This window comes from Dasypus novemcinctus, chromosome 12 (assembly GCF_030445035.2).
Source record: "Dasypus novemcinctus isolate mDasNov1 chromosome 12, mDasNov1.1.hap2, whole genome shotgun sequence".
NCBI classification, from domain to species: Eukaryota; Metazoa; Chordata; class Mammalia; order Cingulata; family Dasypodidae; genus Dasypus; species Dasypus novemcinctus.
Window position 1 is genome coordinate 82,514,702 of NC_080684.1, and position 14,831 is coordinate 82,529,532.

Consider the following 14,831-nt stretch of genomic DNA (forward strand, 5'->3'; position numbering starts at 1 on the left):
TGTCCTTAGTCTGCCTTGACTATGAACAGATAGATGAAGCTTCTGCTTTCCCCACTGTGGTAGACAGAATTCTAAGATGGCCCCATCATCTCCACCCCCTGAAGTTACTTCCATGATTATTTTACCTTTACATGGCAAAAGAGATTTTGCAGATATAACTAGCATTACTAATTAGTTGACTTTATAATAGATTATCCAGGTGAGCCTGACCTAATCACATGAGCCTTAAAAGCAGAGAGTTGGGAGCAGAAGTGATTCAAGCAGTTAAGTGCCCACATCCTACACGGGAGGTACCAGGGTCAGTTCCTGGTGCCTCCTAAAGAAAAAACAAACAAACAAAAAAAAAACAGACAACGAGCAGACAATGAGCCAAGAGAGGAGCCAACTCCAGGGAGCCGATGTGGTTCAGTGGTCCAGCACCGGCCTCCCACATACAAGGTCCCGGGTTCAATCTCTAATCCTGGTACCTAAAAAAAAAAAAAGAAAGAAAAAGAAAAAGATTTCTTTTGCTGAAAGCAGAAATGAAAGCCAGAGAGATTTAAAGTATGAGAGGGATTCAACACAAGGCAAGATCTCTATTGCTGAGCAGAGGGAGCCACAGAGTGAGGACCTGAGAGCAGCCTCTAGGAGCTAAAAGCAATCCCCAGCTAACAGCCAGCAATAAAATGGAGACTTTAGTCCTACAGCTGCCAGGAAATGAAATCTGCTAAGAGGGAGCCTGGAAATGGTTCTTTCCCTCATCGAGCCTCCAGATGAGGCTATAGCTAGCTAACATTGTGCTAACATTTTGATTTCAGCCTTATGAGACTAAGCAGAGGAGCCAGCTATAAATTGTGAAACTGTGAGACAATAAATGTGTGTTGCTTTTAGCTGTTACATTTGTGGTAATTTGTTATAAAGCAATACAAAACTAATACATCTCTCCATGGCCTGATGTCTGGGTCAGCTAAAGAAATTCATTTCACCCCATAGACGGAATCTGCTTTGATTTCCTCTCAAGAGTAAGAGAGAGGCCATAGAAAGTGTGAAAACAAGGGGCAGCCCATTCCCTGACTGTATTCCTGCAGATGTCCATCACCTGACCCATGCTACAGCCCTGCCAGATGCCCCAACAAATGTTTAGCCCATTTCCCAGGACTCACTGACTTTGCAGAAGAGTCTCTTGAATTCTCTCAGGGATGCTAAAGCCAACCTGGACCCAGAGATCTGTTCAACTCATCTTCTGAGATCCTGCCACTAATGGCCATGCTTGCCACTTGGTTGTCAAAACTAACGAATATACTATTTAAGAATACATATAGGAAAGTGGATGTGTCTCAAGTAATTGAGCTCCTGTCTACCATATAGAGGGTCCCAGGTTCAAATCCTGGGGCCTCCTGGTGAAAAAAGCCAGCTGGCCAACACAGCATAGAGAGCTGGTACAACAAGATGATGTGACACAAAGGAGAGACAGTAAGAGACACAGCAGACCAGGGAGCTGAGGTGGCTCAGGCGATTGAGTGCCTCTCTTCCATGTCGGAAGGTCCCAAGATCAGTTCCCAGTGCCTCCTAAAGAGAAGAAAAGACAAGCAGACAAAGAAGAATGCGCAGCGAATGGACACAGAGAGCAGACTGCAAGCGTGAGCAGTGGTGGGGAGGAGGTGTAAATAAATAATTCTTTCAAAAAAAAAGAACACATATAAATGGTAGAAGTATAAAGCAGATAAAGGAATAATTATCAAAGTATCAGCATAGTGGTTGTTGCTTGAGGGGGAAGGTAGAGGATGTGATTGAAGTAGAGTACTCAAGGGAACTTTCAAGTTATTGGCAATGTTTCACTTGTTAACCTGGGTAACTGATATACAAGTGTTTATTTTGCCATTATTCTTTAAACTATATATGCTTTATACAATGTTCTTTGTATAACTTAACACATGAATGCTCAACAAATATAAAATTAAGAAGTGCGAAACATGAAAACTACAGACTAAATTTTCATCCTGACTTTTCCTTACCCTTGAATTCCTTCCCTTAGAACTTACTAGAGTGTTAAAAACACTGGTCATAGCAAATAAAGTCTCTGAAAATTAGGAACTCTAGAATTTCCATCAGTGGGGAAAAGATGGACTATTCAATGAACAATATTAGATTGGATTCATACTTCATCCCTTACACCAAAATAAATTCAGATGGATCAAAGATTTAGATGTGAAAAATAGAAAACCTGAAATTATGAGAAGAAAATAAGGGAAATTATTTTATAAAATGAGAGTAGGTAAAACTCTCTCTAAGCTTAATACAAAATATAGATTCTATAAAAGGAAAGAAACTAAATATAAACACATAAAAACAATTTTTTAATCTGCTTAGTAACACCACCATTCATAAACTCAAAAAATGTGATAAACTTGAAACAAGTATTTGCATTCCACAAATAATAAGTAAAAGGCAACAACTTATAGAAAATGGGCAAAGGATATGAACAGTTAGTTCTCAGAAAAGGAATTTCAAATGACTTTTAAACATATGAAAATATGTTTAAATGAAATGAAATAAAAATTCATTTCTACATAATAAGAGTAATGCAAAGTAAAACTACCAGATTGGAACAGACAAAACTTTTGATAACACCATATGGATGCAGGTTAAAGAGACAGATGCTCCCACTTATTGCTGGTGGGAGAGTAAACTGGCTCAACCCCCGTTGCGCACGATTTGACAATATCTATCAAAATCTAAAATGCATGTTTTGGCAGGGACCATTACTTGTGTAGCTCAAAGCCATGCCTCCATATTTCCTGTTAACAGAATCCAGTTGTTCAGGTGGCAAAGTGCCCAGACTCAAGCAATGAATTTATTCATTCGTTCATATTCATTAAGCACCTACTATGTGATAGGCCCCATACTAGGCTCTAGGGGTACAACCATGAAGTAAGCAAACCAAAACTCAAGCCTTCATTGCAATCCCTCTTGTACAGACTGCAATACTGAAGCAAAATGGCAGCAGTGATATTTTGATGTGTATTCAAATAATAGGTGAGCATACAATTTTTTATCCAAACTAGGACACTTCTAAGATTGAATGAGAGTGCTATTAATAAAATACACTGGACAACAGGCCCAAACTGGGAAATGTGGTTACCCCTAATAATCCTGAGATAATGTCACCATTGTCTCAGTTGTTGTTTCAAATGATGACCTTCCTTTCAAAAATGACTCTGCCAGGAAACTCTGGAAGAAAATCAGGACCCAAACAAGCTCTGAGAAAATAGGGATGACAAACATGAAAAGATGCTCAGCCTCTCAAACGATGAGGAAAACTGGAATCAAAACAATGAAAAGATAACTAGGAAAGATTTGAAATAGAGGAAGGGTGTGATCAGTATACTTTCAAAACGTGTAACTGTGATTTGAAATTTTAATGCAGTATATAATTAAAACTTCACATTGTTAAATTATGGAAAAAACAGTATTATACTAACAGATTCCAGTTCTTAAGATCAACATGGTATACTAGGATACCAAAATCCAGTGTTAGGACCAGTACCCATTCTGCTTTGCCAGATAGTCCTTTTCCAAGCCTCCTTGTGACCACTAGTGAATAATGAAACATTGGGAAACATCTACCAAAGCATCTCTGGGAAGGCTTTTGGCTTTCCTGTTAAAAGAGCCTAATTCAAAAGGAGAGTTTGCTGGAGCTGCTTCTTCCCTTGTCCTCCAGTCTTGAAATGGGCCATCATGCCTGGAGCTGCAGCAGCTAGCTTGCAATCATGAAAAAAAAAAAGTCAATTTACTAAGAGTTGCAGAGAAGAAAGACAAAGTGAACTCAGAGCCCTTTATTACCTCATTGAGGTGCGAGACCAATCCTGAAATCCCTCATGTCCAGACTTGTCATGGTTTAAATTACTATCAATGAGGTTTTCTGTTATTTGGAGCTGAAATCATCCTAACTAATATACATTTGATCCAACAAATTCCACCATCTAGAAAATACATTTGTGTGTATGTCTGTGTGTGTGCAATACCCAAGTACAGATATATAGATGCCATTTGGCCATTAAAAATAAGTGGAAAAAAGCAAGGTGCAGGGGAGTATGTACAGTATGCTATAACTTTTGTTAAAAAGGAAAAAAAAGAACACATAAATAAGTGCTTAATTTACATGGAATATCTCTGGGAGAATACTCAAGAAACAGGACACAGTTGCCTCTGGGGGAGGGTAACTGGCAGTGAGTCACAGATGGGAGAGAGACCTTCCACTGTATACTCTTCTGTACTTTATAAATTTTGTATTATGTGCATAAGTCACCTATTCAAATAAAACCATAATGCCTGAGCCCCTACCAATCTTTAAACATTTAAATCAAGAATATTCTGTCTTCATTGTTTCTACCCCCAGTGAAACTGTAATAAAAAACACATAGCTCGATGAACTATGCAATACAAAAAAGTGATTTGTAGGACAAAAGGGACCTTCAGTATCAACTCTCATTATATTGATGAGGAAACTTGGGCTTAAAGTCACAGAAATCATTTTCAGCAGTCAGACTAAATCTAGGTTTCCAGACCTCTTTCACCTTGCTAAATTCTAATTTATGTGCAATTAATACAAATAATTGATTTATGTTGCAATTATAGAACAAAACTGAATTTCTTAGCTTTAGAACACAGAAACCTGCACCAAATGCTTTAAGAATTGACTGGCTTATTTACTATTAATATTTTTTAAATTCTTATAGCCCAGATAATTTTAACTTTTAAAAAGTCACTATCCATACCTCGAGGGCCCGATTAAGTTGTAAAGACTAAACCCTCATGCTTGATGATATGTGATTCCTTCCTCTAAAATTGCAGACGTTCTTGTCACAGGACACCACCCCATGGAGAGAGCCGTGCTTTCAGAAAATGGCTCGCTGGTCTTTGTTGGCTTTGTCTGGTTATTCCCCACTGGGACACAAGAGGGCGCGAGGACAGCCAGCGCTGTGTTTCTTTAAATTTCATCTCAAAGTCCGTACGGACGACAACAAAAGACCCAGAACCCTGGGGCCGGTAAAGACAAAGAGAAAAAGAGAAAAGGAGAAAAGGCTACATGCCCTGTTTTACTTGCGTTAAAGTTTGCTTCAGCTCCCTTACCCCACCCCAGCCTTAAGGAATTAAAAAAAAAACAAAAAAAACTTAAACTGCAAAATATGAAATCGTCGAGTAACAAGGAAAACCAAAGTAGAATAAAATAGTTACCATAGAGCTAAGAAGTACTATCACATTATGCAGTTGAGCTATTTGCTTTCACTATCAGTAAGTTAAACAATAAAAATTTAAAAACGTATTGTTTTTTATATGCACCTTGTAGAAAATTTAGAAAATACAGAAAACAAAAAGAGATATAACTATTTTTCATATTTTCACATTTCATTCCAGAATTTTTTAATCTTTATAAATACATAGAAAAATGCTGTCTTGTGCTGGTTTCCTTCTCATTCACAGTATCATCAACTTCATTATCTTTATCAACAAATTCTGACAACAAAACTGCTTATCACATGAGTTAGTCACAAGAAAGGGAATAAAAAATTTCAGAAGTGCTACAGATAGTTTTTCCTAAGATAGCAACAATTTGAATGCCAGCCTTGGTCATGCATTTAAAGCAGGCATTTTTCTGTGGCCCTGCAGCTGGAAGAAGCAGCAGGTAAAAGACCAAAGGGGGGGTGGAGGGTAGACACTATTTTATCCCACCCCAAAAAGCAAAACGTATTCGTCCTTCCCAGCAGCCTGAGGACTGACCCCAAAAGGTCAGGGGACAGCGGAGGAGTCGAAAGCCAGTGCTTGCTCCTAAGCGAGATAGATGAGCACAGAGCAGTTCAGCAAGCTAGAATGCAGGCCCAGAAAAAAAGTCAGGATCAGGGGACCCCCGGCCTTAAGGCTTGGGGCCGACAGCCCCTTCCCCAAAAGTGGGGGAAGCCAAGACCAATCCAGGGCAGATGCCACAGGGAAAGTGATACCAAGATCTGATGCCCGGAGAGACTCCAATGGACACCTCATCTCTGAACCTGCAGATTCCCTTAAACACAAAAGAAAAAGGGAATGTGAATGTTCTTGGTTGAGAATTTAGGTAAATCACTTTCTGAGCCTCGGTTTCCTTATTTATGTAATGAAAAGTTGAAAGGGTTGAAAGGGTTTCCTGCCAGCTCTTCAAAATCTAATTTTTATATATCACCAATGGTGCAGTATAGTGAAATATGAAGACATCTCCTATCTCCTGCAACCCTGGTTCCATAAACGGCGGCCCTCTACTTGCTGTTTTTCAGATCCCCACATATTCTTGTTAGCCCAGTACTCTGGGTTCTGGGCTTCTAGGTTCTTGGCTTATGTGGCATAAAAGACTTTAAGGATACACCATAGGGTGTGGCAAGGGAGTAAAGAGTTTACTTAAGAAACTAGAAAAAAGTGCACAATCTGAGACACAGATTGCAGGACTGCTGGCTTGGGGCCCCAGGTTAGGCCTTCTTAAAACCTTTACTTCTCCCCCTTCATAATGTTGGGGAGGGATTCCCAGATGTTTGCTGTTCTGATTGGTTGCCTTACCATCCCCCCTGCTTAGCTCTCAGGGTTTGGGTTTATCCAGGGCTTCTCTCTGGCCCCAGAAGGAGTTCCCAATGGAACCTCCTGGCTCAGGTCTCTGGCTTACTTAGTAGTGAGTTTCCGGGCAGAGTCTCAGGGCCCTGTTCTCTGCCGGCCATATTCTCTGCCCAGTCTTAGCAGCCTTCCCTGTTTCCTATACTAACCTGTCTCACACAAACTCTGAGCCTTTGTTTCAGTGGTTCCCAATTCCAGGACTGCTGGAAAGCATTTTTGCCTTTTTTTTTCAAAATTCTTCATCATCGTTTGGAAGACCAGCTGAAAAGTAGGTCTTTGCCCATCCCACCCCTGAGAGAGGTAGACCTTCCTTCTCTGAAATCCCATAGTACTTTGCACATACTTCCATCACTTTATATCTGAGTGACTTTAACCTGCCTGTGCCTCAGTTTCCTCGTCTGCAAAAGGGGGAGAATTATTGTACCAAACTCCTGGGTTTGTGTTAAGGATTAAATGGGTTAATATATGTAAAGAATTGAAAACAGTACCTAATACAGAGTAGGCACTTAATTAGCGTGAACTATGATGACACCATAGTTAACAAATTGCACTATACCAATCAAAAGGTCCAAATTCTCCCATGAAACTTGAGTTCCTTAAGAACAGGAAGTAAGTCTTACTTTTGTTTGTTTTTTCATATTTTAGTTTTATTTTACAGAGAAAAGAGCCAGCACTGTTTCCTTTAGTCCAGTAGATGTCTCAGACATCCATTCAAGGAAGATCACCTAGTCCAGCTTGATGAACCTGTATCCTTCGGGTACTGACAGAAGCATTGGCAGCACACATTGAGGCCGCATTCCCAGATCCCGTGGTGCTGGTTTGAGCAGTTGCGGCAAGAACCCTGGCCGAATTTTCGTGGAAGGCGCCAATAGGCCTGCTGGTGACCCTTCTTGCTTTCAGGGACTAAAGGAGGCAAAGGGGCTTATGCAAATTTTTGTTTCCAATGCCTAGCTACTTGCTGTCATGAAGGATAAATCAACAAAGGCTTTTTTTTTTAGCAAGGTGGAAGAAATGAGTGAAATGTTTATTGAACTGGAGGGGAGTAGACTTTTGTGTCTCACTTTTAACTCTAGATTATTCTTTAAAAATTTAGGCTGGGAAATAGTGAGGTCTGAGCATCCCCAATAGATTTTCTTTTTCCTTTAATAAACAGTACCCATCCAGGCATGCCTTACAGGCCCAAATCAAAAACATTCCCTCTTGAATTTTAATATTTATTAAGGGTAGTTCCTTTGCTTGTATGGGAAATTTTGGATTCAATAGATGTAAGTAATGCTTCATGAATGAATGGTTCTAGAATCCAAAAACTATCCAGGAGAAGCTTAGTCTCTTTAATTATGGGGAGGAGGGAGGAAAAGAGGAAAGGTCGAGCAGTAAACTGGCACAAGTTCTTGTTTACAGTATGTTCAAAGGTTTGTTTGAGGAAGTTAGAATAATACAAAGAAGAGAAGAAAGAAATATAAGAAAGTAAAACTAGGTCAGGTATGCTTTACTTAAAACTTTTTAATAGCTTCCCACTGCTCTTAGGATAAAAACAAAAGTCCTTAAAGAGATTAGAAAGATAAGACATAGCTTGGGAGAAATATTTGCAAACCACATGTCTGATTTTAAAACTAGTAACTAGAATATATAAAGAACTTCCAAAAGTCAATAATAAAAAACAAACAACCCAGTTTTAAAATGGGCAAAAGATTTTTATGCTTAAATAAGTCCATGAAAAAAATGTTCAAGATCATTAATCATTAGGGAAATGCAAATACCACTACACCTCTATTAGAATGACTCAAGTTTTTAAAACTTATAATACCAAGTGCTAACAAAGATGTAGAACAATGAAAATTCTCATATATTATTGGTGGGTACAGCCACTTAGGAAAACAGTTTGGCAGTTTCATATAAAGGTAAACAATTACCGTAAATCCCAGCAATCCCAATCCTACGTATTGACCCAAGAGAAATGAAGACATGTCCACTCAAACAACTGTACACCAATGTTTATAACAGCTACATTTATAAAACTCCAAAACTGGAACAACTGAATGTCCATCACTGGTGAATGAACAAACAGTAAGTGTCCATCCATTAGAATACTAATCTGCAAAGATGCAACAACATTAGAAAAGGAAGAAAGGGGTGTAAGCATTTGCAAGTAATTGCAACTGTACCTAAGTAAACTATCAACAAGTTCATTGCAGCATTGCTTTTTTTCATAAAATATTAGAAGTGTCCTAAATAGCTGTCACTAGAGAATTGGTTAAGTAGCTATTGATAAGTCAAGGAATACAATGCAGATATTAAAAAAGAATGAAGTATAAAAAATAAACAATAAAAAATAAATTTAAAAAAAGAATGAAGTAGTTCTAAACGCAATATCATGAAAGATTTCCATGGCAGTGTTCATGAAAAAAGCAAATTAAAAAACAACAGGTATAATGGTAAAAAAAAAAATTTATATAAAAAATAAATGTATCCAGGTGGTTGAAAGAATTCATCAATTTATGGGGAAGGGGTGGAAAGAAGCAAATTTTTACTTTTTACTTTATATCTTTCTATAATATTTAAATTGTTTATACTGTAAGTATAACAAATTATAAAATAAAGAAAAATGCACAAAAGATATAAATAGCAAAAGGAAATGGACATTTATATTTTCCATTATGATATTTTTATATTTACTCTGTCTAGTATTTTAATTATAAGACACTACATACACTTTTAAATAAAGTACATTTTCTATATAATAAAAAAAGACACAACAACGTGGTTGACTCTCAAAAGCATTATGCTAAGTGAAAGAAGCCATTCAAAAGGCTACATACTGTATGGTTCCATTAACATGACATTCTGGAAATGGAAATCAGATCAGTGGATGTCTGAGGCTAAGGGGAGGGAAATGGCTGCAAAGGGGCCCAAAAGAACTTTGATGGAAGTGATGGGATAAAAATAGTCCATATCTTAATTGTGGTCAAAATTCATAGAATTGTATACCTAAAATGAGTGAATTTTACTGTAGGTCAATTATATCTCAAATAACAAGTAAATAAATAAATGGTAATACAAGCTCTATCCCTCTCCCCCGCCCGCCAAAAAGAAGTTCGTAACACACCCGGGGAAACCCTACATTGACCTACTCTCATTGGCCTCTCCAGCCTCATCTCACCCTTGCTCTCCTTCACTCTGTCTCCCTTTAGCCCCTTTAGCTTTCTTTCAAACCCTACGCACCACGTTTCCTCAGCTCCATAACCTTTGCACATACAGTTCCAGGTTCCTAAAAAGCTCCCCCCACCCCACCCTTTTTTGTTTTGTTTTGTTGTTTGTTTGCTTTCTCAGTCATTTTCCCTCCCCTTTTGATATGGTTACCTCCTTTCCATTGTTGAGAAGACTTCTTCAAGAAACCATTCCCTGACCTCCTCACTAGGTTAAAAGGTTATATCCCCCCTTATAGGATTTCTTAGCACACTGCACATTTTAGGAACTGTCACAGCTGTAATTTTACTTTTTTGTGTGCTACACTTCAATAGTTAAAACATGTCTTCTCTACTAAAATGAAAGCTCCCTCAGAACAGTATTGGTTCTCATTCATCACTATATATACAGAACCAGCACAGTGACCCACACAATTAGTATGCAACAATTATAACCATCTGCCGGTTCAACTTAAAACATCCAGATCTGAAAGGCTGCTCTTCCCCAAGAAAACTGCTCCGCACGCAGTGCTGCCATTCTGTACAGCTCTGAGGAGCAGCATCCTCTACGTGAACAGCGCCCCACCTCCTCTGCAGCTGTGCAGTGCACAGCGGTTCACATGGATCGTCAATAGGAATAGCGCCCTCGGGAGCTTGCATTACTCTTCCCCACATCCGTCGATGGCAATTCCATCCTTCCATTTGCTCAAGCCAAAAAAAATTTTGGATAAATCTTTGATTCTTCTTTTTCTCACACACCTCACATTCAGTCAGGAGATCCTGTTAGCTCTACCTTCATCACCACTACCCCTCTAGCCTTAACCACCATCATTTCTCACCTAGATTATTAGAATAGATCACACAGGTCTCCCTGCTTCTGCTCTTGACCGTCTATGGTCTAATCCCAACCCAGTAGCAAAAGACTCTTTAAACTATAAATCAGATCATATAACTTTTCTGTTCAAAACCCTGCAGTGACTCCCCATTTCCCTCAGAATAAAAGCCAAAGTCTTTAAAAATGAAGTTTAAGGTCCCACAGGCCTCCCAGATAACTACATGGCTACATCCCTCCCTTCCTTCAAGTCTGCTCATACGTTATCTTCTTCATGAGGCCTACCTTGACCATCCTATTTAAATTGCTACTCTCGAAACCCCCTTACTCCACCATTTTTTTCCATTTTCACTCATCGCCTTCTGACATACTCTATAGTTAATTTATTATTATTTTCATTGTTTAATGTCAGCCTTCCTTCTGCTAGAATGTAAGATCCACAAGAAAAGGATACCTCCCCAAGCATCCACAACAATGTCTGGCATATTGTAGATTCAATAAGTTGATGAGTAAATGCAGTGACTGACAAATAATTAGAGATTAGGAAATATTATTACAGGGACAAGCTTGACACACATGTGATTATTAGAAAGTTTTATCTCTCCACAGCATATATTCACTTGTTAATACACATATATGTCTTGCATGTGGAACAATGTGGCAGGGTGAAAACTGCACAGGATTTGCAGTCAAGAATAGGGTGTTTCCTGGCCTCTCACCACTTTTTACCTGTGCAATCCTGGACAAGAGTATCTTTAACACCTTAAAATAGGGATAAATACATTAGCCCTATCAATATCACAGGGCTGTTGAGAAGATGAAATGAACGTGAATTGTTTTGTACACTACAATAAACTCTACAAACACTTGTAATTATCTAATCAGAGCAAGAGCTGACTTTCACTAATATTGCCATCGTATTTTTACCTTAAAATAGAGTTCTGTGTCCTCTGTAGTGCCAGTCAGATTTTAACCTTTACTTTTACCCAGTGCTGACAGTAAAGAATCTCTGAGCACCCTTACCCTGTTCAGTTTAATTCTCCTCTTTCCTTTTTTAGGATACTGAACCACAGGTGTTGAGATTCCTGCTCCTGATCTCCACTGACTTAGGCTTTCTTAGTGTCCCTAGGAAGAAAAAAAGTAGAACAGTAATAACACCTGTGTAGGAACCCTGGCACAGCTTTACCGAGCTTAGATGGGGAGGATGCAGTCTCTTCTGAAGAGTGTGGAACAGGGCTGGTGAACAACCAGTACAGGACACGTGGGTTCTCAGCACTCTGCAGCTCTGCCAGCTGAGACACCTCGGACAAGTCCCTTAAATTTTACCAGAAAAAGGATATTATCAGAGTTATCACAGTGCCCTCTTAACGTCACAAAGGTAACTGGAGAGTCAAAAGTAGACAATCTCCAGGACGCTAAGGTTTTTGAGGCTTTTGGTGTACTTAAGAGTAAAAAATAATGCCAAAACTGGAATCAGAAATTGCCATTAGTTTAATATTCACATTAAACAAATTATCCCTTTCAGTAGATGTAAAATGTAATATAATCTGCAATTTATAAAAAGAAATTAATTCATAGTACCCAATAAGCAATGGATTCCTTAAGACACATAAGTTAAAGTTCTATAACAAACATTTCAATCATGTCAGACTGTCTGTGACTCCATGAATATGCTTCTTTAGAGACGATGTCAAAAGTTACCTCGTCCCTCCTGGACCTCTGGGAAGGCTTGATCCTGTTTCTAAAGAGACAATTTATTCTATTAGAGCACTTTCCTATCCCTGTTCTTAATCAATGGCACATCCTTGTTTTGGATTATTTAAATATATTATTATTTAACTATTTTCGTATTTATTTCTGTCCTTCAAGTAAACCTTGGATGCATCAAGAGACCGAAAGAGAAAAAAAAATATTGGCTGATAAAGTTTCATTTGTCTGTGTGAGCCTTTCTTTCAGCCATAAAAAGCTTTAGAAAATTTTTGAAGAGGCACTGGACTGTGAACAACCTTGACTGGTCCAACCATATGATAGCTTTGAACTTCAGTTTCAGAATAAAAATATAAATTTGTGAATCTGCTTCACCTCACACACCCTTCTTCACGATTAAAATAAACAAAAAAACCTCAAGCCAGAAACCTAAATCATCTGAAAAAGCAAAGAGTCCCGGGAAACTATGTTCAAATAATTCAACTCCATCAAAACTGGGAACTATTTCGTTTAACTTGTTCTAAACCGAAGTTTTACACCCACCAGAACTAAGTCCAAAGCGCCCAGAGAGGAGGAGTTTCGGAGAATCAATCCAAACCTCATCTCGAGGGGACGCGCCAGGAAGAGGACTTTTGCTTGTCTTGAAATAGTACCTGGGTAGAGCTTTAGAAGCAGCTCCTCGTTAGTATAGTGGTTAGTATCCCCGCCTGTCACGCGGGAGACCGGGGTTCAATTCCCCGACGGGGAGGTAGAGGTTCTTTTTGTATCAAACCACTCCTTTTTCTTTTTTTTTTTTTTTTTCAGGAAATTCAACGGCAGACTCTTCCCAAATACAATATCCTGGCAAGATACATTTTGTAAGTGCACATTTTATCAAAAAGGTAACTTTTCAGCTTAATGTTCACTGTGAAATGTAAGCTTCCCCGGAAAGGAAACGCTTTAAACTGTTGGCAGAAGGTCAGGGAAGAGAAAAAGGAAACCCTCTGAAGTGCCACCACGCTTCCTTTCACCTGCCACTTGACAAAGACCTACACGTGCGCAGTAACGCCCCAGCAGCTTCCAACCTCAGGGTTGCAACTCCGCTAGCTGAACCAAAGGCGGGAGAGAGGAAATGGAAGCGCAATCTTCGCCCTCAGGGGGAGGGGCGGCGACCAGAGCGGAAATAGCTTACGAAGAGGAGGAAGGATCCTTTTCCTTTGACCCTGGGGGCCTGATCATACAGGAACCCCTTTCTCCGGCCTCTTTTGGTTTTGTCCCAACCTAGGTGGAGCGTTAGCTATCAGGAAAGTTTGGGCGTTAGAGAAAATCGATCTCCAGCTACTCCCTAGCCTGGATGGAGAGGGAGGAAAAGAAAAGAACGTAAGATAGATCACGTCGGGATGAGACGCCATCTTATCGGAGTTCTAAGAAACCACGCGAGCCCCAGCCCAGCAGGACCTCGTGGCGCAACGGTAGCGCGTCTGACTCCAGATCAGAAGGCTGCGTGTTCGAATCACGTCGGGGTCACGTCACTTTTGTGTTTGTTTAAACCATCTTTCAGAAAATTAGGTGTACTCCCGCCATTTTTCAAAAATGTTTTTGATGTTAGAATAAAATCTTCCTCCTTCAAATGTCACCCTGTTAGTCTGGAAAGACATAAGGCTCACTATATATCAGAGATTGTCAAATCTGATGTTTGCACTGTTTGGCCTTGTAAAGTGAGTTTTGCTCTTTTAATATGCTAATGTGTAGAATGTGGACTATTACTGCTGTGCATTAATAGGCATATCGAGTATTTTCTGGTCCTTCGCAGGAAATATATACCAGTATTTTTTCCAAGAAAATTTTTAGGTGGCTTACCTTTTGAAAGCAAGTAGAATAGAGTCTATTTTGTAAATCTGAGCAGTTTGCATGTGCTTAGACTTTACCATGTGGTAGGCCATGTTCAAAGTGCATTTGTGAAGAAACAAAACTTTACAAGGTGTGATTGATAACCCTCTTTTATAGGTGAGGCTGTGTCTCACAAGAAAAGTGACTGGCAGTGGTCACTCAAAATTTCAGATTCTCCACTTGAATAAATGTTAGTAAATGTAAAAACTGTTGAAAGATTGTACTACAAGCCATTGGACTTAAGAGATACACCAGTGTACCTTTTATGTTCACTGACCCATGAGAGTGATGTCAAATCACACACCACTTCACTTTTTTTTAAGAGATACTGGGATTGAACCTAGGAACTGTACATGGGAAACTGGCACTCAACCACTGAGCTACATCCACTGCCCCACCCAACACTTTTGACTATTAATCTCTTTAATAATAGCAAAGCTACTCATTAATCTTTGTAAGCTCCAGAACTCTTAGTATTGGATAGTGCCTTTAGGCCTGTGTCAAGTGCCTGCTGAACAAATAATGAACAGCAAGACTGAAATTTTTTTAATTTTTACTGGGTTTTTTCCATATAAAGTCCCTATGTTTTTCTGCACAGTATTTTAAAAACATCAGCTATTAATTTC

At 39.1% G+C, this 14,831-nt stretch overlaps 2 non-coding genes across 2 annotated transcripts; both read left to right on the forward strand.

The window, feature by feature from the left end:
• The first annotated feature begins 13,012 nt into the window (after nt 1-13,012).
• Nucleotides 13,013-13,084, forward strand: TRNAD-GUC (transfer RNA aspartic acid (anticodon GUC)). The gene has a single exon. It is a non-coding gene; the product is annotated as a tRNA-Asp (tRNA).
• Nucleotides 13,085-13,770: 686 nt separating this feature from the next.
• TRNAW-CCA (transfer RNA tryptophan (anticodon CCA)) lies at nt 13,771-13,842 on the forward strand. Its single transcript has one exon. It is a non-coding gene; the product is annotated as a tRNA-Trp (tRNA).
• Nucleotides 13,843-14,831: the final 989 nt, after the last annotated feature.